Source organism: Amblyomma americanum, chromosome 1 (assembly GCF_052857255.1).
Source record: "Amblyomma americanum isolate KBUSLIRL-KWMA chromosome 1, ASM5285725v1, whole genome shotgun sequence".
NCBI lineage: Eukaryota > Metazoa > Arthropoda > Arachnida > Ixodida > Ixodidae > Amblyomma > Amblyomma americanum.
In genome coordinates, this window is record NC_135497.1 from 407400968 (window position 1) to 407424414 (window position 23447).

Below are 23447 nucleotides of genomic sequence, written 5' to 3' on the forward strand. Positions count from 1 at the left end.
TTTTATTCTAAAAAACTTTTTGCGTTTATTTCCGCTCTTTTTGAATGAGATGTTCTTTTTGAGCCGGTTAAAAGCTATAAAATGACGTAGAGAACTCTTTTTTTTTTTCGAAAAGTGCTTGGGCTTCTCTTTAACTATTCTCGAGCACGGGAACCACGCTGATGAGAGTGGTGTATTTGGAAGGTGAGCCGTACCGGACGAAGTAGTTATTTCACCAGGCCTCTTTCTGTCCTTTTGCTACCGCTTAAAATATCTTCGGAATATTTTACACTCCGGCAATGAAGGTACCCTCCGTCCAAAGAAAAAAAAGATTTTTTTTGCATTTTTTTTGCAAAGAAGTGCGTTCATTATGGGAGTAAATGCCGTATTTCACTTTAACCATTTCCTACTTTTTCTTTACTCGTTTCCTCGCTTGTTCTCGCAGGCAACGGTTCCGCTGAATGCCAGGAGAGTTAACCTATTTCTTGCACATTTATCCGGATATATACAACCCGAACTGTAAACATTGTGGCCAACGAGCCAAGTACGATCACATCTTGTGAAGCTGTAAAATTTAGCTACCTCCGGGTGACCTAGTTACTGCTCCTCTCGAGCGGTGGGAGGCCGTTCTGGCCAGCTCTGACCCCAGAACGCAAGTTCTGGCGATGGATGGGGCTGACAAATTCGTCGAGGGCTTTGTATTCTCGACCACTTAATGCGACCTCATACCAAGTTCTTTCCGGCGAATAAAATGTTTTAGAATCAATTCTGTTTCATTTTCATGTTTGCAAAAGAACAAACTGTATATGCTGCACCCAGATGGCGTCATTGCTGCGCCCTCTGCCAGCTGCGACCGCCCTATCACTACAAAGTTCTTCAACCATCCGCCTACCTAACCTTCTGCCGCCCAAAGTTACGCTTGCCTTTTCCTGACATGCTCTCCGCTACCTTTAACGAACATCTGTTAGCTTGCCTTCGCATTACATGCCCAGACAAAGCCCATTCCTCTTTACTCCGCCCGCAAGCAACGCTATGCCAGTTCTGCCCTCTGCAGGCGCGTTTTAGAGCGGAATGTGAACAGCCTGCACCAGCTCCAGTTCATGTTATATAATATATAATTGGTTTTTTGGGGAAAGGAAATGGCGCAGTATCTGTCTCGTATATCTTTGGACACCTGAACCGCGCCGTAAGGGAAGGGATAAAGGAGGAAGTGAAAGAAGAAAGGAAGAATAGGTGCCGTAGTGGAGGGCTCCGGAATAATTTCGACCACCTGGGGATCTTTAACGTGCACTGACATCGCACAGCACACGGGCGCCTTAGCGTTTTTCCTCCATAAAAACGCAGCCGCCAGTTCATGTTCCCGGCCGTGCTTTCGCAGTTCAATAAGCATACAGTTATCACCGGGCCTACAGGAGAACATGAGACGCCATTCACCGGCGGAGCCGTTCGCTACGCATGGAACGGACACTATGTGGGGTCGCAGTGTAGGACGCCCATAGGTGTCACATGGAACGCGCATCTGTAGGAGCCTGCCACAGATGCGGGACGTGTGCCAGGACGTGCTAACGCGCGCCACCACGGCCGGTCTCGAGGAGAGCGCGCGCTTCTTACGGCCTTCGCAATGGGGTCTGTTTCCGCCTCCCGCCGCACCTCGATGGGGTCGCCACTGCCCCACCGCTCCGCCGCTGCGACTGCCGTTCACGCGGAAGGAGAATAACGCGCGCTCGCTCCCAGTTCGGCCTGCGTCAGTAGTAACCGTCAAGCCTTTATATTTTACCTCTTTACGCAAAGACCGTGTATCAGCCCCTTTGCCATGGGAGAAATCTGAAACAACGGATTAACGATTGCGCGCTCTCTCCTTGAGCCCGACTGTGGTCGAACGTATTGCTTCGAGCACGGACGTCAACACGTTCTACCCTTATATTTGGCTAAAAAGCACGGCTATCAGCTTACATAGTTCGTCTTCCTGCAGGTTCTTTATGAGCGTGTAGAATGATATGCGGCATGTAATACTTGGATGGCAAGTTTCAAAGAGTAAAAGATTCTGCGGCGTACATATAGCTCCTGAAATTTCAAGTGCAGCTGCTTTAATTTTGCACAACAGCGGCGTTAGCAAGAATTCATGGTGCTCCCCAGGAAAACGCATCATGTCATTTGCTAAAGGAACCGGTATAGACGGAACCCAACCCTGGCCGCAGGAGCAGAGCACGCTGCACGCACGCGACGTCCAAGATCTCTTGGAAGAGCATATTGAAGTTTGGCGAAAAAATTAAGTCAGTAGACAGTAACTGCAAGCATGAACTAACTGCCAGCAAAGCAAAATTAGTTCGGAACTTCGTTCTGTCAATAAAATCGGCCTTTACGAGCGAACAGACATCTGAGAGGCGATGGCTATAAAAGATTTGCATATTCTCCTGCATTTCTGTAGCCTCGTCATCGCTTTAGATAAAACTTCCGAGTGCACGAACTTTCACGTCATTCAGGAAACAAAGTAGCACCCCCAAAAGAAGTTTTCAGCAACCTAACGGAGCTCCACTAAAAGTCACAGCAATGTGCGTTATACCAGCTGACTTAGCTTACAATGTAAGGAAATAAAAATTAACATTTGCGATGCTTACATCTTAATAAATGTCCCCGAATTTAAGAATAAAGGGCACTGGGCATTCAACTGCATAATCTGAGATCTTTCGCAAAGATATTTAAACCAATTTTTTTTTAGGCAGCTTCAGGACACGGCGCAGGTTGAATATACGTGGGCAACAAAAAATGGCGGTCTTTATGGTAGCTGAAGTCAATCACTGGACATACATACTCTCTGAAATTGCAATACTCAGTACGCGTCAATATCTGTGGCAGCATACGCAGCTTGTACTGGTTGCTTCTGCTACGTTCTGGTAGCGTTAGTCAGGCCAGAATGACGACAAGGAAGCTTGCGTCCAAGTCGAAAATTGTTTATTGGGCGAACTCGTGTCCTCAAACAGGCGGCGCGACGATAAAGCAAAATTTAAAGGTGACAAGGAACTTGAAACATTAGACGCCTAATGCGCTTACAATTTTGAACATGGAGAGACTTGTGCGCGGCTACAGTCATTCCAAAGAAATCTGGTGGCCTCTCGTTTTACAACAAAAGCCGAAAGGCCGCGTGTCATTGGCTTCGAGCACGGAACAGTGCATTACAGTTTTTCTTGAGACTTGCTCGCACATTAGTAATTAGCATTCTTTTGAGCTATCGATACAGGCCTCTCGTTCAAGGAAGTTGTGATGTATGTGAGGGTGAAATTAAGTACATTCAGGACTTGCGAAAAGCGATATCGGCGAAATCGAGTACTATGTACATTTCCCAGCAATCAGTTTATTTGACAGCTCAACGTTGGTGTACATGAGTGACTTTCAACTTTACAAGTATCGTCTCAAGCCACCAGCTACGGCGCTCTCGGATTTACGGCTCACGCGTCGTAGAGAATATTTTCCTCGATATAGTACATATTTATGGGACGAGCGCAACACTTCCCTTCTCCAAGATTTCATTCTTTTCCCCTTAGCATTAACTTGTCATTTGATCACGGACCATGAGATATACGCGAGGAAGTGATCAGAGTATTTCCTTCTGTATTTAAAACCACAAATGCTCGACATAGTTCTGGGAAATGTGAGAGTGATTCCTTATTTTAAATGTTTTCATCGAGCAAAGTTTGTGACGAAGAATCTGTGCACAAGTGGACTATGATGAAGATACGCAGCTTAAGCACCTGCATTTTGCTTTCTCTGATTTCGGTGCTGCGCCCACCATGAAACAACGGGCTACAGCGCGAAACCAGGCAAAAACCATTCGCCGCCCCAGATGCAGGCGTGGAGCCAGCGGTAGGGCCGTCGCGCCTCTAGCGGCGGCGGGCGGCGTAACTCTCGGAGAAAAACTGGCATTGCTTCCGCGGCGAATGCGAAGGCCGTATGAAAGAGCGCGCGCGCCCCTCTCGAGACCGGCCGTGGCGCCACGGAGAGGACACCTTCGTCACCCGCTAGACGGCCGCCTCGCAACCATGTGGCCGCCATTGAGGACAAGACCATGGCTGTGCATGTGATGTAAATTACTACATGCCTATTGATCATGTGCCCGGCTGCGGCCTAGGGACACTGGAGAGCCTCATTGCTTTATGAGGCCTACGCCAGACGCAGTAAGTGGTCTCGTGGTGGACTAGACTCTTTAAAGACGTTCATCTGCGCCCTCTTTTATCCTGTTGTAAATAAGGCATGTAAATGTTTCGTTTTTCTTACGTCTTTAAGATCTCGTAGTATGTGTTCCTTCAAGGCACACTTAATTGAAGCCGCCCTCAACGTTCGAGAACCACATCAGAAATCACAGGATTGCACTTGTCTTAAGAGCGTAAATACGAAAGCCTTTCCCAGGCTTATTCTACCATTTTTTTTCATTTTGCTGTTATTTTTGTATTTTTTTACGCGACAGCGTATACAGCTCGTTCGGTCGAAAAGCCGTCGGCGTCGTAGTAGTGGTAGTAAGTAGTAGTAGTAGTCGGCACCGCGCGTCAGAAATATTCCTTCCCTTATGGCGCGGTTCGGATGTCCACCCAGATATGTGAGACAGGCGTGATTTCCTTTCCTTCAATTGCCCAACGGGCAACGCGTCGCGCCGAACGGGCGATGACGTTCCGTGGACACCGTGACAACGCTGCAACAAGGTGTCGCGTCAAAGACGTAGCTTAAACGTCATTGTTTATTTTTTGTTTGTTTTTTGCACTTCTTGTTATTTTGATTTCTTATATATTTATTTATTTTTACTTTTTATTTTTAATCTCTTGTTTCTTTCATTACGTATAGGTTGCTATAAACTGTTGCTGAATAAACCTTTACATTTTTGTTTTAGTTACCACACAACTTGTGATTGACAGTTCGTGCGGATAACTTCCGTCTACAGCTTCAGTCTACAACTTCCGTCCACGCCACTCATAAGTCAAGAAAGGCCTTCGTCTTAATACCTTAATCTTCTCATCTTTTTTTTTTTACCTGGAATGAATTCCTTCTCATGCAACATACCCGCCACGGTGGCTCAGTGGTTAAGGCGCTCGGCTACTAAGCCGTGGATACCAGGTTTGAACCAGACCGCGGCGGCTGCGTTTCGATGGAGGCGAAGCGCAAAAATTATGCCGCCAGCGTCTGGAAGACGTTGAAGTAACGAGCGTTAGCTGTTTGGTAGCGCAGTCTATCGTTCATGCGATGTATTTCCGCTTGATTTGGCTCCTTTTCCATAGCTCATGGTGAGTGGGCGCCTACCGCCTTGTGAGCTGCCGAGTGCTGACGTCACGGCCGCCAGTTAAGCCTCACCATAACTAAATATTAAACTAATTGGGCGATATTGGTGTCTAACATGTTCTACTCATCGAGTCCGTTACGAATAGGACATTAGTTAGATCATGACTCATCGGTTAATTACCTATAAGAAATTAAATTTAAGCTTACCCACAGCTAAATATTAACTTTATTAGTTGGTTATGGTGTCTAACGTGTTCTACTCACCTAGAGGATTCCAGATATCTAATTCGTTTTTTGACTACCTAATTAATTACTGAGTTATAAGCGACTAAACATAGTCACGTGGCTAGTTAATTATGGCGTCACAAAATCAGTGACCTCACCAATAAATCACCAATTCGATATACTAATGACGTGACAGTCAATCACCAATTGGGTTGCTACATCGATTTACTATGGGGGCCACCATCTTCACTTCCTCAGACTTAGAAAATTTCCCGCCGAAGGGAGGTGGTAGCAGACCCCGAGAAATCGAGAAACGTGATGAATAAGAGCTAACGCTCTTAAAAGACTTTATTGGATTGTTTTCGCCTTTAGTGAGCTGTGCAGACCTACGATCTTCGAAAGAGGAGCTCATAATAATCAGTGCATAAAGTTATATCTGCTGAAGTTTGCCTTGCTATTTTCTGAAGAATGCACAGCAAAGGATGGCCGGTTTTGCCAACATCTTCCATTGATTTTCTTGCTATCTCCGGGTCAAGCGCGAACGTAGAACATGCGTTCTAGGCTGGTGTTTCCTGAGCGTGTTTGGATGGCTGACAGATCTCTCAGAATGTACATGTCCATATTTTTCAAGACTCTAAGTTTTAATTCCGCGCTGCGGAAAGCGTCATGTTTCAGTTCTTATTTTCACTCGTTGGTGCATTAAATATTTAGAGTGGTATGTGCTCAATAACGTTGCGCACTGTCAGGTACTTACGGCACACTTTCTCAAGTAATTATGCAGTTTCTTCAGCAACTTTACTACACAAGACCGGATAAACATTGATTTCTCTCCGGCGCTAAAATTAGACACCGAAAAGCTCCGAATCAAAAGGGAAAATAAGCACTGATAAATACCCTAAAATTTGAAGAGAAATAATTACTGAGAACACGGACCCCTACTTGTAATCTACGGTCCGCAGAAAAACTCTCGTCGTAAATGGCGTGAAACGCAGCGGCAAGCCGATGGTCCTCGAGCCTGTTGTGCCGTAGTTTAATGGTTCGGTTGTTTTGGAAGAGTGATGCGAATTCACTTTGCATGAGTCGCTTTGGGACGTTAAACCCATGTAAACCAAACGATGCAATCGCTTTTACTCTAAAAAAAAAGAAATAGTGCAGAAAAAAGATCTCTTGAATTCCTCTCTGTATTTCCACTAATGAAGTTTTCGCTCATCTGTCGCATGGAATCTTATTTATTTTTTCTGTTAAACATCACTATACGCGTAGATATTTTGGATGGACGAAGCTGGGATTGTACCTGTCGGATACCTGCAGGCAGCCAGCGGTAGTGCCGATCGAGCCCAGCAACTCCCGCATGCGAAACCGCTACTCAAACCAACAGGGGGTTGCTGCGGTCCACTGAGGATATAGGAGTGAAAGAGCGGGGCTGGGAATTGCATCTTTCGCCAGATGGCCAACTGTTATAGCCTATATTCATATAGTACGCTAGGTGACATGCTGCGGTCAGGTACTCGCGAAAAGAGAATGCCAATTGCTGAAATACTAGAGGCTATTGACTGCACCATCGACACCATTCTAGGCACACAAGGCCGAGTGGCCTGAAATTTGTCGAATAAATTGTTACGTGCGTCGTTTTTTTTTTTTCAGAAAACTTCTTTGATCCCTTTTTACTGCCGTGCATATTGTACCTCACCCCTAACAACGTCCAGTGTGGTGCCGCTGTTTCTACCACATCAGTGTGTAAATACCTGGGCGTGAGATATCATATGGCATTTATTTCTCCACCAATATTCTAGCCAAGAGTTGAAATCTGGGCCAGTTGGTACATAGGTGAAAAAACCAGACATAAACAGACGAGGGACAAGAGGAGGAATGCACATAACGAGCAGTCGAATGTGCAGTCGTAGTTGTATGCATTCCGCTCTTGTCCCTCCTCTGTTTTTGACTGGTTTTTTCCCCTAAGATATTGTAGCCGTCACAAACTAAGCTAATCGTGGCCCATCTTATTTAAGACGCAATTTCAAATCAGTTGCCTATTCTGTTTGCTCTCTGCCAATTATAACACTAGTTAGCCTTAACCAGAAATATGCAGGCGATTTTTGGGACCTTAATCTTTTTATTAGACTAAAGCATTTGAATCAGTTCAAAATTGCTCAATTAGATTCATTTAGTCAATCTATTCATCTGGGAAACTCAGAAAAAAATGTAAAGTAATGACGCTCTCTCTTCAATTCTTCAACTGGAAGTTGAAACAAATGAGTGCACGTGTTGCGAGAAGCTTGCAGTTGAAGAGTTCGAGAGAGGACTTCATTTATTTATCAAATAAATAAATAGTTCTCCCTTGAATTCTTTAACAGTAAGTTGGAACCAAAAAGTTGCACATCGCAAGGAGCTTCAGGCAAGAGGTGCTTTGTCGAATTGCTGTTCAAAGTAACAGAAGAACGTAGCAAAACACAAAATGGGAGCTCTTCTTCCGGAATAGTATCCTTGGAACAAGAACATTGCAGTGAAAAAATATTCTGCCTGCTCCCAATGTAAACCTGGCCTAAAATTTCTACATGATATGGACATTGGGCCTTAAGCGATCCCACAAGATGATGTGGGGGCCACTCAGCGAGTCCCCTCTGATGACTCATTGTGCCCACCTATCCTACTCCAACAGCCGTTGAACCAGATGCTCCACTGTTGAAAATAAGTAGTTAAGAATTGTTACTCTCTCGCAAGCAATTGTTAAAGTTAGCTGTAGAAACAATCGGTAGTTCCTGCCTTTCTACTGTCTCTGGTTGCTTGTTATTGCCTTGTTATTACCGTTCATTTCTCTACAGACATATACAGATTGTTTTGAATAAAAGGGTTTTTAATGAGATGTACTTGCAGCCTCATGCGCTTGGTTGCAAGTACCCTGTCTGCAATCGCGGGTTTCTAATTAAGGGCGGTACCCTCAACGGAGGTGCTGGCCCTAACTGAAGGCCTCATTTACAGGTTACATAAGAAGAAAAGCCTTATTCTTGTACACTCAGTGAGCGCGTCACAATTGTGTGACCGTTGCTGACTCGTGGTTTCCTTGCTTCCTGTAGTTTTGTGCTTGCTGCAATTAGGGTTGCTTGCTTGATGTCTTGAAGAACGTCCCTCCTTCAGTTTCCTGCATTCATTGAATACTTTTTGTGCATTTACTCGAGTGAGGATGTATTCGCTAGGCGAAGGTACAGTAATGCACACTGGGTTTTCGCCAAAAGTCAAAAGATAGTGCTCGCTACTAAGCTTAGCAAAAAAGCTTGGTTCGTATTACTACTTTCAAACGGTAGCAGATACTACAGTCAAACTTTCTTATAACGGCCGCAAATATTACAAACGAGGGCGATGGTGCCGTCAAAATATATTAAGGCAATGGCGATGAATCGCAGGCACAACGAACTGTGCCGCCAACACTCGTTTGAAGAGCGTCTCTAAACCCCCGCGACACCGCCCCACACAAAGCATATCGGTACAAAACAGCAATAAAAAAGGCGGCACTGAAAGTCTAGACAGCCGCCAGCCAAGCGATGGCCTGTAACTGGTCAGCCATTGTGCATGAGTGCCAGCTGGGCAAAACGTCTGAGCAGAAGGAGAAGCGCGGTGGGCGCCTGACAGGGGCGGCGTCGAAAGCGAAGTTGCTGCGCATGCTCAGGGATCAAGCAAGGGCAGCGATGTGAGAGGTCTAAAAGCCTTGCTGGCCCCACTGGTCACGTGGTATGCGTCGCCTGTCTACCGCAAGCATGCGTGCACACTTGCGCCGTGCTTGCCATTGTCGCTACATGGGACCAAGAACAACAGATGACGCGGTCGGAAACCCACGTGATCAGATATGCGTGTATCTGTGCCAGCGCGTCGTTGTTACACAGCTGGTCGGATGTTGCCTGGGATGACTTAGTTGGTATGTGCGGACGCCGACTTCGCGTAGGCGTGCTCTGGCGAAGCCATTGTATGCAGAGTACGAATACTACTCGACCTCCAGGAATCTGATTAAAGAGGCCGATCTGCCCTCAGGTTCCATCATCGCTCAAATCGCGATTAGTTAACAGCAAGGGTCTCGGCAAAGGAAAATGACAGCGCTGGGACTGCTTTGAATAAGTAAATTCGCGTAACGTACTTCTTAATAAACGCTGCTTTTATCAAAGTCAGTATTTTTAGCTGCAATATGAGAAGTCCACTTGCTTCTAACTTCGGATACAACGAACGATACCTGCGTGACCATCAGGTTCGTTGTAAGTTGACTGGACTGTGCTTCATACAGTTTACTACCTCCAATTACAAAGAATGCAGCAACATGTGTGTGAGAGACAGTTGCTGTTTTGTTAGTAAGTATGTTACCATTTTTTAAAGTGTGTGCGTTGAAAAATTGATCAGAGTGCGTCTCTCCACTGCAGTTGTGGGTCGCCTCGGAACGTGTCCAATTTCTGCAAATGAGCATACCTTCCCAGAAATCAAGATGTTTCAGGGAAGCCTGTAACAAAAAAAGGGAAAACTGGTTTGGTTTGGTTTATGGGGGTTTAACGTCCCAAAGCGGCTCAGACTATGAGGGACGCCGTAGTGAAGGACTCCGGAAATTTCGACCACCTGGGGCTCTTTTACGTGCACTGACATGGCACAGCACACGGCCCTCTAGAATTTCGCCTCCATCGAAATTCGACCGCCGCGGCCGAGATCGAACCCGCGTCTTTCGGGCCGGCAGCCGAGCGCCGTAACCACTCAGCCACCGCGGCGGCTAAAAAAAAAAAGGGAAAACTAACATTTCGTGCAGACAAATGGTGGAAAATTTTTCGAGCGTAAAACAGAACCATCTTCAGCGCTGCAGTCTTATCTGGTGGTTATCTGGAAGCTATCTGCAGAGTTATCTGGGAGCTATCTCCGCTGCAGATAACTCCCGTGCCCGACATTAGCAAAGTATACCAGTAAAATCATAACACAGTAAACTTGTTTTAAACATCACACTGCCTAGCCTCGTTTCCGTTTGGTAGCAAACGTGTTATCTCGCGTGATACATAAAATGATGCAATCATGACCCTGTTTGGCATCTTTGCATTACGTGCAGGTGCTATAAGGGTTTTGAAACCTGGTAGAGTAGCGAGTATGGCATAATAAAGTTACCTGGATGTTTCCCGTATTCTCTGCACTGTCGAGAAAAAATGGGCCGTCGCATTGGGGATAATAATCAAGGAGGTATTCGCTCGTGTGCTAAGTAAAGATTTCCCAGAATAAGGAAAGAATAGAAATTTGACGAGCAGACAAAGTTTTCTTTCGCTCGGGTATCGCCTTCCGCGAAAGAACATGACTCCGTCACGAAATTTCCTGATTGGTCAAGGGGGTCACAGCGTCATCAGCAGCGTCAAATTTGAAAGTGGGGATTAGAACGTTCGAGTACCATCCATCCGTCCGTCCATCCATCCATACACCCACCCGTCCGTCCGTGTGCGCACGCGCGTGTGTGTGTGTGGGGGGGGGGGGTGCGAGAAAGGATAGGAAACAACGGGAACAGCCAAAAGAAAAACTCACTGGCAGCCAGGGAGGCGCAGTGGTGCTCCTGGTTCTCGGTAATATGTTGAGCCAAGGTGTCCGTTATTTTTTTTTTATAGTTTGAATAAAGTTGAACAAGTTTGAATAAATTTTGAAGTTTGAATAAAGTTTAATAAGTTTGAACAAAGCACAACCAAAGCTAGTCTGGAACCGGACGTGTCTGAACCCATGACTTGAGCAAGTTCTTTGCAGTCCTTAGACAATAGGGCCCGCGCTGGTGGCTGCCAGCTGGGGCTTCTTTCGGGTAGTATGTATATTGATCAGACATGGGCACCCTCACGGGGGTGAGCCTCACCCTCACCTCGTAAGGCCTTCACTCGGTGAGGCGAAGGTGAGAGAGTGAAAGATGCGCTGGTTGAGGATGAGGGCGTGTGTCAAATTTCGTGCCCGACCTGGCCTTTTTTAAGTTTCCCGGCCGCGATATACAGCCTATTCTAGAGCACACGTAGACGCGGGACAACCACTATAAAGGCGAGCTGCGCGAACCGTGTGCCTCATTCACTCCCAACTGCGTACTACGCAAACACTGAACGGGAGAGGACGATCGAAAGCACAATGCAACTAAGAGAAGCTGAGAAAAAAGCTTCAACATGTGCCAGGCAGGAGACACCGGCTTTCTCCACAGGAAGCCAGCTGCAACAGAGCTAGTGGCTCAAGTTGGGCCGAATACACTGGCGCCCATGGCTGGAAATTCTCAACAAGCGCATTTTGCAAAGGCAAACAGTTTATCAACGCCATTCTTTCATATAGCGCCAAATTTTGCTACAAGAATCAATATATTGCCACACTACTGACTCCTATACTGGCGCCGTATCGCGGCTAAACTGTATTATCTGGCAGTTGGCAAGCCTTGAGCCATCTCAGGGCTAGATGCCTCCTCATCTTCTTGTCTCGAGCTGCCTGCTGCCTTGCGCGTTCCAACAGCGTCTTGCACTTACAAGTAAACGAGCCCTGCGTACGTCAACCATTCCTCGGTGACATATTTGGTGGAGGTGCGGGGTAACGGTCCATTTACGCTGACCTCGAGGACACTCTTGACTTCAGTTCTCAACGCGTGGCTACAACACCAGTCCACAAGGCGAGCCGCCGCCGGCGAGGCCTACAACCAGAGTTCGGCCAGCTCACGAGATCAGCAAGGGCCATGACGTCCGCTACGACTAGCCAGACAAGTCAGCTTTCCGGGAATGCCCCACCGTTCGTCCTTCACACACCTCGGTCGCCCCCATCATTCCACGGTGAGAGGTTTGAGGACGTTGAAGACTGGTTGGCCAGCTTTGACCGTGTGGCGGGCTTCAACGAGTGGGGCGGCGAGCGCAAATTGCGGAGCGTGTACTTCACACTGCAGGACTCGGCCAACACATGGTATGAGAACCACGAAGCTTTTTTCACTAACTGGTAGATCTTTCGCCGAGAGCTCTTAGCCACGTTCAGCACCAGAGAACGAAAGGAGAATTCTGAAATCGCCTTGCAGTCGAGGTCGCAGCAGCCGAACGAGAGCGTCGCCTTGTTCATAGATGACATGACGCGACTCTTCAATCGCACCGACCCTGCTATGCCCGAGGACAAGAAGGTACGCCACCTAACACGCGGCGTCAAAGAGCAATTGTTTGCCGGACTGGTACGTGACCCGCCAAGAACGGTGGCCGACTTTGCCAAGGAGCCAACAAGCATTCTCTGCAAGAACGGGGCACGCACTACGGCCGTCAGGCTAGTGTAGCAGCCGCTCACCACTGTACGCCCACGTCGCTACCCACTGAGGAGCTTCGAGAGCTTATGGGGAGCCTGGTGCGCGAAGAACTCGAGAAACTTCGCTTCGAAGCTCCACAGGCCGGCGTCGCTGCCATACCGGACGGGGTCAGAGATGAAGTCCGGCGAGCTGTTCAGTCGCCACCAGCTCCGCAGCTGGTGGAGACTGGTGTGATGACATACAGTCAAGCATTACAAAGTCGTCCTGGGCCAGTGAGACAAGCCCTTTCCCCCGTCACTCTTGTGCCTTCACTGCGGTACCCAACTGCAGCTGTACCCGTCGTACCGCAGAAGCCCCTGTCCACCATGAGCAAAACACGCGTTTGGCGTACGCCAAACAATAGGCCGCTCTGCTACCACTGCGGGGAGCCCGGCCACATCCTCCGCCACTGCCCCTACCGTAGAATGGGCTTAAGGGGGTTTTCACCTTACGCACCTCGACCACGCTACGGAGAAAGGCCGCGGGACATCGAGCAGTATCTGTCTGATAACGTGCAGCCAACGACCTCGCGGCGACGCCAGTCCTGGTCGCCATCCCCGAGGCGGTTTTCTTCGCCAAGCCGCCCGTCTTTTTCTAGCCAGTTCAGAGGCGCGTCCCCACATCGGGAAAACTGAGGACGGCGTCCCCCGTGGCTAGGGCCACCGCTGTTGGATCAAGTCAAGAGCCTCCACCCGACGATTTGCGGCTACGATCCGATCGACGGCGACCTCACCCGACGACCTCAACGACAACGACGCGCTGTGACCGACTGGTGTCTGCCGAAATCTTAGTAATCGCTGATAATCGCGATGTGATCTCACTTGTGGATACCGGCGCTGATTTTTCTCTAATGAGCAGTCGGTTACCCACGGCCCTCAAAAATGTTCTGACCCCTTGGTCTGGACCACAGATCCGCACCGCCGGCGGCCATTTGGTTACGCCAATTGGCGTCTGCACGTCACGAATCGAGATCCGCGGTGCTACAGCGTCTGGCACGTACAAGTAAACGAGCCCTGCGTACGTCAACCATTTCTCGGTGACAATATCTGCACACCTAACCCTCGGCAGGTTTGCATTTTGTTGCTATAACGTTTTTTTCTGTCGTCAAAAAAGCTCCCCCGTTGGTTTTCTATGGTATTCTTAACTACTCGACAAACTTTAAAATAAGGACTTCTTCGCATCGGAAGAATGGGCCATTCCGTTCAACGTTTCCATAAAAGTACCTTACAATATTCAAAACAGATGTTGAAGAATCCTTGACTTGTCACAGCTATATAGACAAAAAGTGCAGGACTCTCTCGGGCTCCAACGAACACAGCGCTTCTACGAAGGAGTGGTGGCTGCGGTCCAGCGAAGGCCCGTATTTGGACAGGACGTGGCAACCTACGCATTGCAACCAAGGACGGCTGGAGGAAAAAAAAACAACAGATTGGTTACGAGTGTGCAACGCGAATGTTTGGGCGTTAGCTGTGGTGTGGCAGTTAATAATTTTCCGAAGACATTTTTGTTTTCGTAAAGCCAAACAGCCGGAGGAGAATCCGGACTTGCCCAGGACTGCAGTGATTTTGTGGAGTCTCTTCCATGTGCCCACCCTGCATACTTGTCCCACCCTATCGCCATCTTTTCGTCTCTCTCGTTTACCCTAAAAGTGGAAAGGGGTATTTCTTGCTCTCCATTCTGCCAACCGAGGCAGGTGGCGCTGCGACGCCGGGACGATGACGGCGTGAAACTGAGGAACCAGCTCATGCTCTAATGGGGTGGCCCAACGTTGTCGTCTGAAGCGGTCCGCATTACTCGAGCACGTGCGCGCGTTGTCCCGCCGCACCCTCCCCTGCGCTCCCCCTTTGAAGAGCAGCGAGCGAGAGTCCGCTGAAAGAAGCCTGTAACGCTATCGCTGCCTATCGTTGTGTCCCCGATTTTTTTTTACCAATAGACTGCAGCACAAAAATAGAACAGTTAAACGAAAAGCGCGCAAGGAAACGCGTCGACTGGATGCGCACTCTGCATGGCGTGGACAAGGCAGAATAAGTAGTTGACGCTTTCAGTTCAGCTCCGGTACAATGCAAATAACATCGGCGCACCTTCTCCGCATATCCCGAAGGCACGCTGCGGCCGGGATAGGGAAAGCCACGGTGAAATCAAATTAAAAGACGCAATGGGAATGCGATCAATGCAAAAGTGAAATGTAACACCAATACTTCTATCGCAAATCTGTTGCGTTGCATCATATGATCGCCTGTACATTTTTTGTATATTTTCGGGTTGCCATTTTGGGCGGGAGTAGCCCTCACACAAGCGCGACCCTTACTCGAGTGTACATGGTATACTCAGCGGTCGTGCATAGCGAATGCCACGCACGTGGTGAGCCATGTGTACTAATGCCTTACGCATCATTACAAGAAAACATGGAAGCAAAATTTGCTGTCTACTATCAATAAGAAAAAGAGCCGAAACCGTAAAGAGAGAAACGAAATGCTTATTTTTGCGCGCAAAGGATATGGGGCTATGGTAGTTCTGGTGAATGCAACCCATCATGGCCCTGTTAAGCCACCGAGGGCCCAGAGTGTGTTGCAGTGCAACAGGAGAGCGATCCATACGCGCCAGTCGGGTGGGCGGTGATGGGGAGGTTGAGTTGACAGTACGCGAGTCAGTCGGGTCTGTACAGCGAGTGCTGTCAGAATAGGCTTTTACAATGAGGGTGACCGCGTGCGCAAGAGATGTGAAATATGCGGGTTTGTTTTTGCCGTTCAAGACAAGTGTCCGAGCTTGACAGGAGGATTGAAGAAGGAAGTGAGGTATATTTTGTGTAAACGGAGCTCAAGAAACATGCACTTTCCGAAAACAAACTTCCGTTCAATTTAAGTTGGTTAGAAATCCGGGGTGGTATTCTGCGGACGTCGCCTTTTTAGACGTGTCTACTTCGGTCTGCGCCGATTGGCTCGAGCCCATGGCATCTAAGGTTCTATCCAACCAACGCGGACCGATGTAGAAATATCTAAAAAGGCGACGTCCGCAGAAACCACCCCTGAAGGTCACGGTTCTCAGCGTAAACTATAGCAAAGTTCTCAAAAAGGATAGGCTCAAGATGCATTGTTAGCGGCTGCCTTGTGTGCTTGGTTAGTATTCCCTACTTTTCCCCTCAGTAATAAAATGAGGAATTAGGATTACATAGGGTAGCCAAGCAAAACATCCTTCTGGTTAACCATCCCTGCCTTCCCTCTTCCTATTTATCTCTCTCTTTATCTCAAGGATTAAATAAAATCTCCACCGTCAGAAAAAAATTGGAGGACGCTTAAGCTTCGCCTTTAAGAGTACATCGCGACAGCGTGTTGCAGCACTGCCAAGGAGTACACGAATCGCCATCGCCCGCTCGGCGCTACGCTCTGCTACGTATACAGGTGAAACGGACGCGCGGAGCGGCAAACCACGTAGAAGCGCTGCCAGGCGCCTTGCCGAAACGCGCGGGACTCAAGTTGCAGTCGTAGTTCGTCGGCACATCGTTCTCGACAAACCCGATGCCACGAACGCCAGCATAGCTTCCGCGCCGAATGAACGGGCAGCAATCCGCAAGCTTCGTGGTGAACGCGCTTTGGATGTGCGCTGCGTTGTTCGCCGCTCACCGCGTGATTCCTGCGTGCCCGTACGGCCCCACTGCGCCCGAACGAGACGAGCGGGAGGCGCTGGCGTTCCTGTATATGCTCCCTGCATATACAGGAACACTAGGAGGCGCTCCCGTCGCGAGCCATCTGCAGTGGCGTACATTGCGAGGAGGAGGAGGACGATTTTTCGCTCACGGACAACGCCGCCGACGACACCGGCTTTTCTGCGGCATGGGGCCCTTAACGCTGTCGCGTTAAAAAAGCAGCGAGAAGTTCCAAGTATGAAGTTATTGATTAAGCACATTCCAAAAACCCTCGATGGAGTCGTTTTTTAATAGCAGAGTCGAGTCTCTCTGGGCAGGGGGACAAAAATAAAGCCTCGAAACAATCCGTGCTGAAAAAAGACATTTGCAGCGTGAGCGCTTGTCCTTAAATAAAGCTTAAAGGTGGCAATATGTGACCTCTTCCAATACATATATCGCCAACATCCTTGGGCTGCGCAACACACGGTCTTTTTCCTCCGCCATGGCCGGACTGGAGCGGCAGCGGCGCGCGCTTCGGCCGCCGCCCCTCCAGTCTGGCCGTGCCTCCGCTAGCGCTGCTATGACTCTGCCTGCGCACCTCCGTATGCCGACCGAAAGCGCGCCGACAGCCGGGGACTCGAGCACAGGATGCCAGCGAGCGCAGGCGAAGCGCACAGCCAGCGGTACGTATTCCCGCGCGCCCTATAGCCTGCCACCGCGTGTGATGGATCCTGCCATCTGTTCTTTTCTGGTCACAACTACACCTTTCGGCCGTACCGCACCGATACGTCGCCTGTACCAAACCATTCCTGGCAGCGTGCCTTTTCAGTTAAAACCGGCGCGCAGAAGCCCGCAGGACAAAAGAAAAAATGCGTAGAAAATTCGTCGATGCGGCCGTTTAAATGGACCCTGGGAACCGCTCCATCCACATATTGTTTTCAGCAAAAATTGATTCCCCAGTGCTTTCTGGCTTTTCCGACGCCTGTTCGGCAGCAAAATACGCATTTGTCGCCGAGGAAACTGGGTTTTAAAATCTTCCCGCCAGTCGATTCAAACTGGTGACGTCCTTGCCGAAAAAAAAAGGACAGGTAGCCACCGTTTTGAAGGGAATGACAGTGTAGCGCAGCCTCCGTGATCCTAGCAAAAAAATCGGTATCGACGCACGCATTTAAATGGGCGGGTGATGCATGGCGACTCCTGTGTTTATTTTTTCCATTTTCTACCTTATAAAACTTAGTTTCTGGTTAGAATGCCCCTTTGTCTTTAAAACGTGATTCCCCATACCGATAGAGCCCAGCTTCAATTTGTCCTCACTGTCCCTTTAACTGCATGCCTATATCTAGCGCCTGTGTCACTCACTCAGTACACGCTGCGGCAGTGTTGCCGTGTCGCGTGTTGAAGTTGGCGCAGCTGCATTCCCTATTAGGATTCGTTAGCTGCTGCTATCTCGGGGTCGAAAAAGAAGGTGCCCAGTAAAGGCGCAGTGTATCATGCGTATCATGTGAGCAAGTTGAAACAATAGATCATTTTCTACTCTCTTGCCGGCGGTTCGCAGTTCAGAGAAAACAGTATTTGGAGGTCCCTCTTTCGAGGGTAGGACTCCCTCTGTCTCTTCCAGTTATTCTTTCGTTCGGTGCGAGCGTAAAGGGATTCCCGTTAAGCAGTGTCTGCGGCTACCTTCATGATTACATAAGTGCAACTGATCGATTACCTTGTTAGCTCTATGCAAAATTTTTTCGCATGTCCAAAAATGCTCGATTATATTCCTGGTAATTCATATTTCTTTAATTCCTTTGACTTTTTCTATTTTTATCTTGATTTAGTCTTCTCACGCCTTTTTTCCCCCGCGCAAATGCGTCATTGGGATTATCTACTGAACCTTGGCCCATCCCCCTGCGTGGGTATGTGTCATGCTTACTAAGGAGAAGTTGCCCTGTAAAGGCACAGTTTGTGCTCAGCATGACCTGCAGAACACAATATGTGGTATAGGAGCTCACTTTGTGATGTGGTGCTCGCCCGGTGGTGCTGGAAAGTTGAGCACCTTGCTGCTTTGCTTGCATTACAGTAGAGAAGAAAGAAAGTCGCTCTCGGAACTCTGTGCTGTGACTGGAGCGGCAGCTGTATGGTGCCCCTACTTGCACAAGTGTAGTATTATCGCCTTAGCCGTGAACAAAGTCTAAAACTCGGTCAGATCACGCTCTTTAGTGCAAAGAAACTAAGCTTACGCGTTAGATATCAGTTTAAATGCCATTAGCGCAAGTGCTCAGGATTTTGCTAGAGGACCAAGACGCGCTCAAGACAAAAATGGCAGATAAGAAGCATCTGAACACAGACTTGGTCGGCTGCTTGCAAGTGTCGTTCTCCCAGGCTCCCGGTTAAAAATCGGAACATCGTTCATGCACTTATTAAACGGACGACGTGGTGGAGATGCGAACTGAATAAGCTGCATACAACCTTCGTCGCACTCTGCTGGCTGACGAACGCTTACAGATCCCGAGGTGACCTCTGTTATCAGTCTGGGGCGGCGCGCGAAAAGTCGGCCTGTATCGCAGCCAGTCGTCTCCAGCGGCGGCTGTGGGCACCGGATCCTGGGTTCGCGTCGAAGTTTTCGGCACTGTGACCAGAATGGCCAGGGTGACGAGGCGGTGCGCGAAGTTCGGGGCTTTCTGCGCTCCTAAATATTTTACTGGGGTTATTGTCCAAGGCTTGTTCGCGAAAATTGTTGGGATTGTGGGCCAGTCGCCGTGCCAGAACCCCAAACATTTAGCCCAGTTCACAGCTCTCCCACTCAAAGAACAAAAGTTTTTCACAGTTTCAACTGCAACAGCTTTCGTAGTCAGCACAGAATACGGCAATGTTATCAGCATAGGCGAGAACACGGACCTCGGCCGCATGCAGACGAAAACCATGAGCACTGCTACTTGGAATTTTGCTCAAAGAAAAGGGTTCAATATACAAACAAAATAGCAATGGTGACAGGGGGCAAACTTGACGAACAGAGCGTTGCTCTCGGATGCGCGCACCCACCCCTTTATACACTATCAACCGCGTCGTGCATCCCCTGAACGCCATGGCTATGCCCTGGCAAATGACTGATCCGACATTCGCGTGCTCTAACAGAGAGAACAAGAGCTCATGTGGCACCCTGTCAAAGGCTTTCTCTAGATCAAGCTGGAGCATTGCGATGCTTTCATACATGGCGTCGTACTACTCGAGCACAGACCGGGCTGTGTGGATGTTGGCATATATGGTGCGACATTTAATACCCCAAGGTCTGAAGTTCCCCTACTAATTCTTGCATAACAGTTTTGGAATCGTTTAGCCAGAATTCTCATGAAGATCTTATACTCTACATTCGTCATTGATATTGGTAGGCAAGCGGTAACTTGTCGCAGCTTAATTTCATCGTCGCATTTTGGTATTAAAATTGTGTGGGTTGTTATAAACGACGGGGGAAGCTTATCCTTGTCATAAGCATCATTAAACAACGCAACAAAAACCTTTGCAAAATCATTCTCGAATTCATTATAAAGCGATGCTATATACTAGCCCATCTGGTCCTAGAGACTTTCCAGGGTTGAGGTCTTGTATGGCTTTCCGCACTTCGGTTGAAATAGCCACTTCTAACCGTTATTTCGTTTCATCACTAAGCTTCGGAATTAAGGACAGGAAATGGGTTTTAAAGTCTTCGATCCTCACTTTCGTGTAACCAAAAATCCCGCTATAGTATTCATAAAAGTCCTCTGTATATTTTCTTTATCGGAGTAAATTACACCGTTCCACTCTATATTCAGCATGTCATTCTTGTGGGCATGCCTCTTTTCCAAGCCGAGAGCACGTTTCGTGGGCATTTAGCCCGCTATCAGGCGTTGTGCCCTCGCCCCCGCGATCGCTCCTCGATACCGCTCCGCATCTATCACCTCTAGCTTCCGCTTAATGGAGCGAATTTCTTCGATGCATGTTCCTGGCTGCTTGCCCTCTTGCGCTGTCAAAACATGAAGTCATCTCTAAGCATATTTTCCTTCGCTCTTTGTTCTTGCTTTATATCGCACGATCGTTAATAGCTGTCATTTTCATTGCCTGCTTAAATCTTTCCTACTTCACTCCTAGAAGTTCATTGTCCTCGATTTGCAGTTCGCGTATCGCCGACGCTGCACGTTCCATAAAGATATCTTTCAGCAGCCTTTCATTAACTTTCCAGTTTTCCCGCACGAATTTGCTTTTCGTGCCTCTTCTTCACTAAACGGCACTGGTTGTATGAGGTATTCGGCGCAGAATGGTATCAGTTCGGTAGATACGAATGTCCGATCCTAACGTACGTGACTCGTTTCCTGGAAATGGGTAAAACGAACGCCAGAACCACACCCGAGACAATCGCCAACACCTTCGAGATGACAGCGATCAGTTACGTCACTAAAACAGGCAGCACCCGCATCTCTACATGGCGTCGAACTGGTCTTGTCGCGGGCCAGGCATACGCAGTTAAAATCGTCAAGACAGACGACCAGACGGTCTGTATCGCAACTGTTTCCAACTGTCTCAAAAAGTTTTCGCCTCTCCTACACGTTAGTGTGCGCGTAAATACAGATGACGCGCCATTCCAGACCAGCAAATGTCATGTCACAGAGAATCCAACGACCGAAAATGCAAGTCTAAACTATTTCCACAATCGCTCCCAGAGACTGGCGGATCAAAAGCATGCACCCTGCCGAAGTACCCACCGCATGAGACACGCAAACATCGTATCGGCGGCTGAACGGACGCACCATACTGTCGGACTGGTCTTGACTGTCGATTTTGGTTTCTTGTACCGCTACAATATCCAATTCCTGCTCAGTCACTAGTCGTAACAGCTGATTTTGACTCCTCCTGGATTAAACACCCCCGACATTGAGCGCGGCTACGACGAGGTGTCTTTCAAAAGCCGCCATCGCTTAGCAAGACCAGGCCACCAGTACGGCGCTTACCTTTGTACGCACAACGTCGCGCCGTGTATTGGCGTCTCGCCATTATTAGGACTTTGAGTTGTCGTCGCGAGGGAGCGACGACGATCGCTGCCCGCTGGTGACACGCTGCTTTTTCACCTCGCCGGCGTCCCGCTGGCTTTGTAACAGACGTTGCCTTTGATCCTGGCGCATTGCATCGACGTCGTCGCGGCGCCGTTTAGCAGCAGCAGCAGGGTCGACCTCCATGGATTCCTCGTTGCCTTTTTCAGCGGGGCGTTATGCTCGGCAACCTTGTCCATGACTGCCGACTCGGGTGGGCTGATCGTTGGTTCAGCAGTCGGTGGCGTGTCGTTTTCCTTGTCGTTGCGCTTCAATGCAGCCGTTAGGGACTCGACCACTGGGTTGGAGGCGGCCCGCTCAGCTTCATCCTCGTCCATATGCAGCTTACTGTTTTCGCCGAGTGTTCCTCGTCCAGCCGCGTGGGCGTACGACTTCATTCATTCAGCCTCTTCGTACCCGTACATAAGCGTGACACTGGCTACACTTGGGCACCTTGCAGTCACGCCTAATGTGACCTGTGTTGCGGCAGCGGAGAAATATCGGCGCACGTCCAGGCACAACCCGATACGCATCTGATGGGGTAGGCGCTCGAGGCTTGCACCTTCTCGTAGAACCAGCCGCACAACTCGAGTAGTGGAGTCAGCGTTTTCAAACCCGCCGGTCTTCCATCTATCGCTCGAGACTTCTTTCATTTCGCCGCACTCAGCGAACGCCCGCCTCAGAGTTTCGTTGCTGACGTTGAAGGCGCACCAATGTACCTTCAGCCGCACTTTGTGCCTTTCAGGGTCGAAAACCACGCAAGCCTTCCCTTTAACAGTGATATGCCTGGCGTCGAGCAGCTTTTTCTTGGCCTCCTCGCTGCGGAAGTTTACTAACCAGACGTGCGACATCTGGTATGCTCCAATAGCGCGCCTGTTCGATGACGCCGGCTTCTTTCATCGGCTGGCGGAAATCTTCAATCCTGTAAGGACTTCCAGAGGTGTCGCAGTGAAAAACAACCATTGTTTTCAGTCCTTCTCCGGCAGGCAGGGGCGGCAGAACAATCCTGTAGTCTTTCTAACCGTCCAAAAATGATGTTCCGCGGTCAGCATCGGCCGTTATCACGGCTCGCGAAAAGCCAGCTATCCTGCATCCTTTCACGACCGTTGCGGGAAACAGAATACGAAACCACTAGGCTGTCGCCACATCTTTTTATTTATTTCCTGTTTCGACCGTTTACAATAGATTACAAACAGATTATGTTCTGCACTGCACTCTCAAGCATCGGGAGTGGACATGCGCTTCGCTTACAAGAGAAACTCAGAACCATTTCAAGTAACACAACTGTCTCATCAAACTGAGAACTTCATCTCCAAAACATAGCACCTTGTACACTTCACGCAGCTTAAATACGTTTTCTTCGAAGAAAACGCGGACCCACCGCGCATCTTCATCGCAGTGTCGTACAGCCATCCTCCTTCGCGACTGTGCAGGCCAAGAAGGAAGACTACATCGTATTTATAAAGATCCTGCTCAACGTCGAGGAATCGTATCCCATACGGCGTCAAGGGTAAGTCTTTCTTTATTGTCCGCTGGAGCACGACCCAAAAGAGCAGCGCATCCCAGTAATCAATAAAGACGTGTTCGATTGACTCTGGTTTGTGGCACAACAAGCAGTCAGCTCCCCGTGGTAAAAAAACAATCCCTTCTCCTCCATCCATGTTTTAACCGGCAACGTAGGTACCAGTGTGCAACTTGAAAAAAAAAAGTCTTCCCACCCGCTTGCCCCACCATTTTCCTTACCCTTTTTAAAGCTTTTCCTTCTTGGCCTTCACTGTATAAAGATCGGTACATTGGCTCGGTGAAGACCAGGTTAAACAAACATCTGAGCAATTACATTACGCGTGACATTTGAAAGGTATTCCAAACTGAAGCCAGCATTAAGAAACCGGAAAGCAGAGATCGCTTCTTTCAAAAATCGACTTGCTCTGTATCGCATCCCGTCGACAGCGGGAAAAAACATAATTCAACAAAGCCGAAGAAAGCCTCACTTGAGTGAAAGTCCGCAGGAAAGGGTCGCTTTGATCCCGAAGAA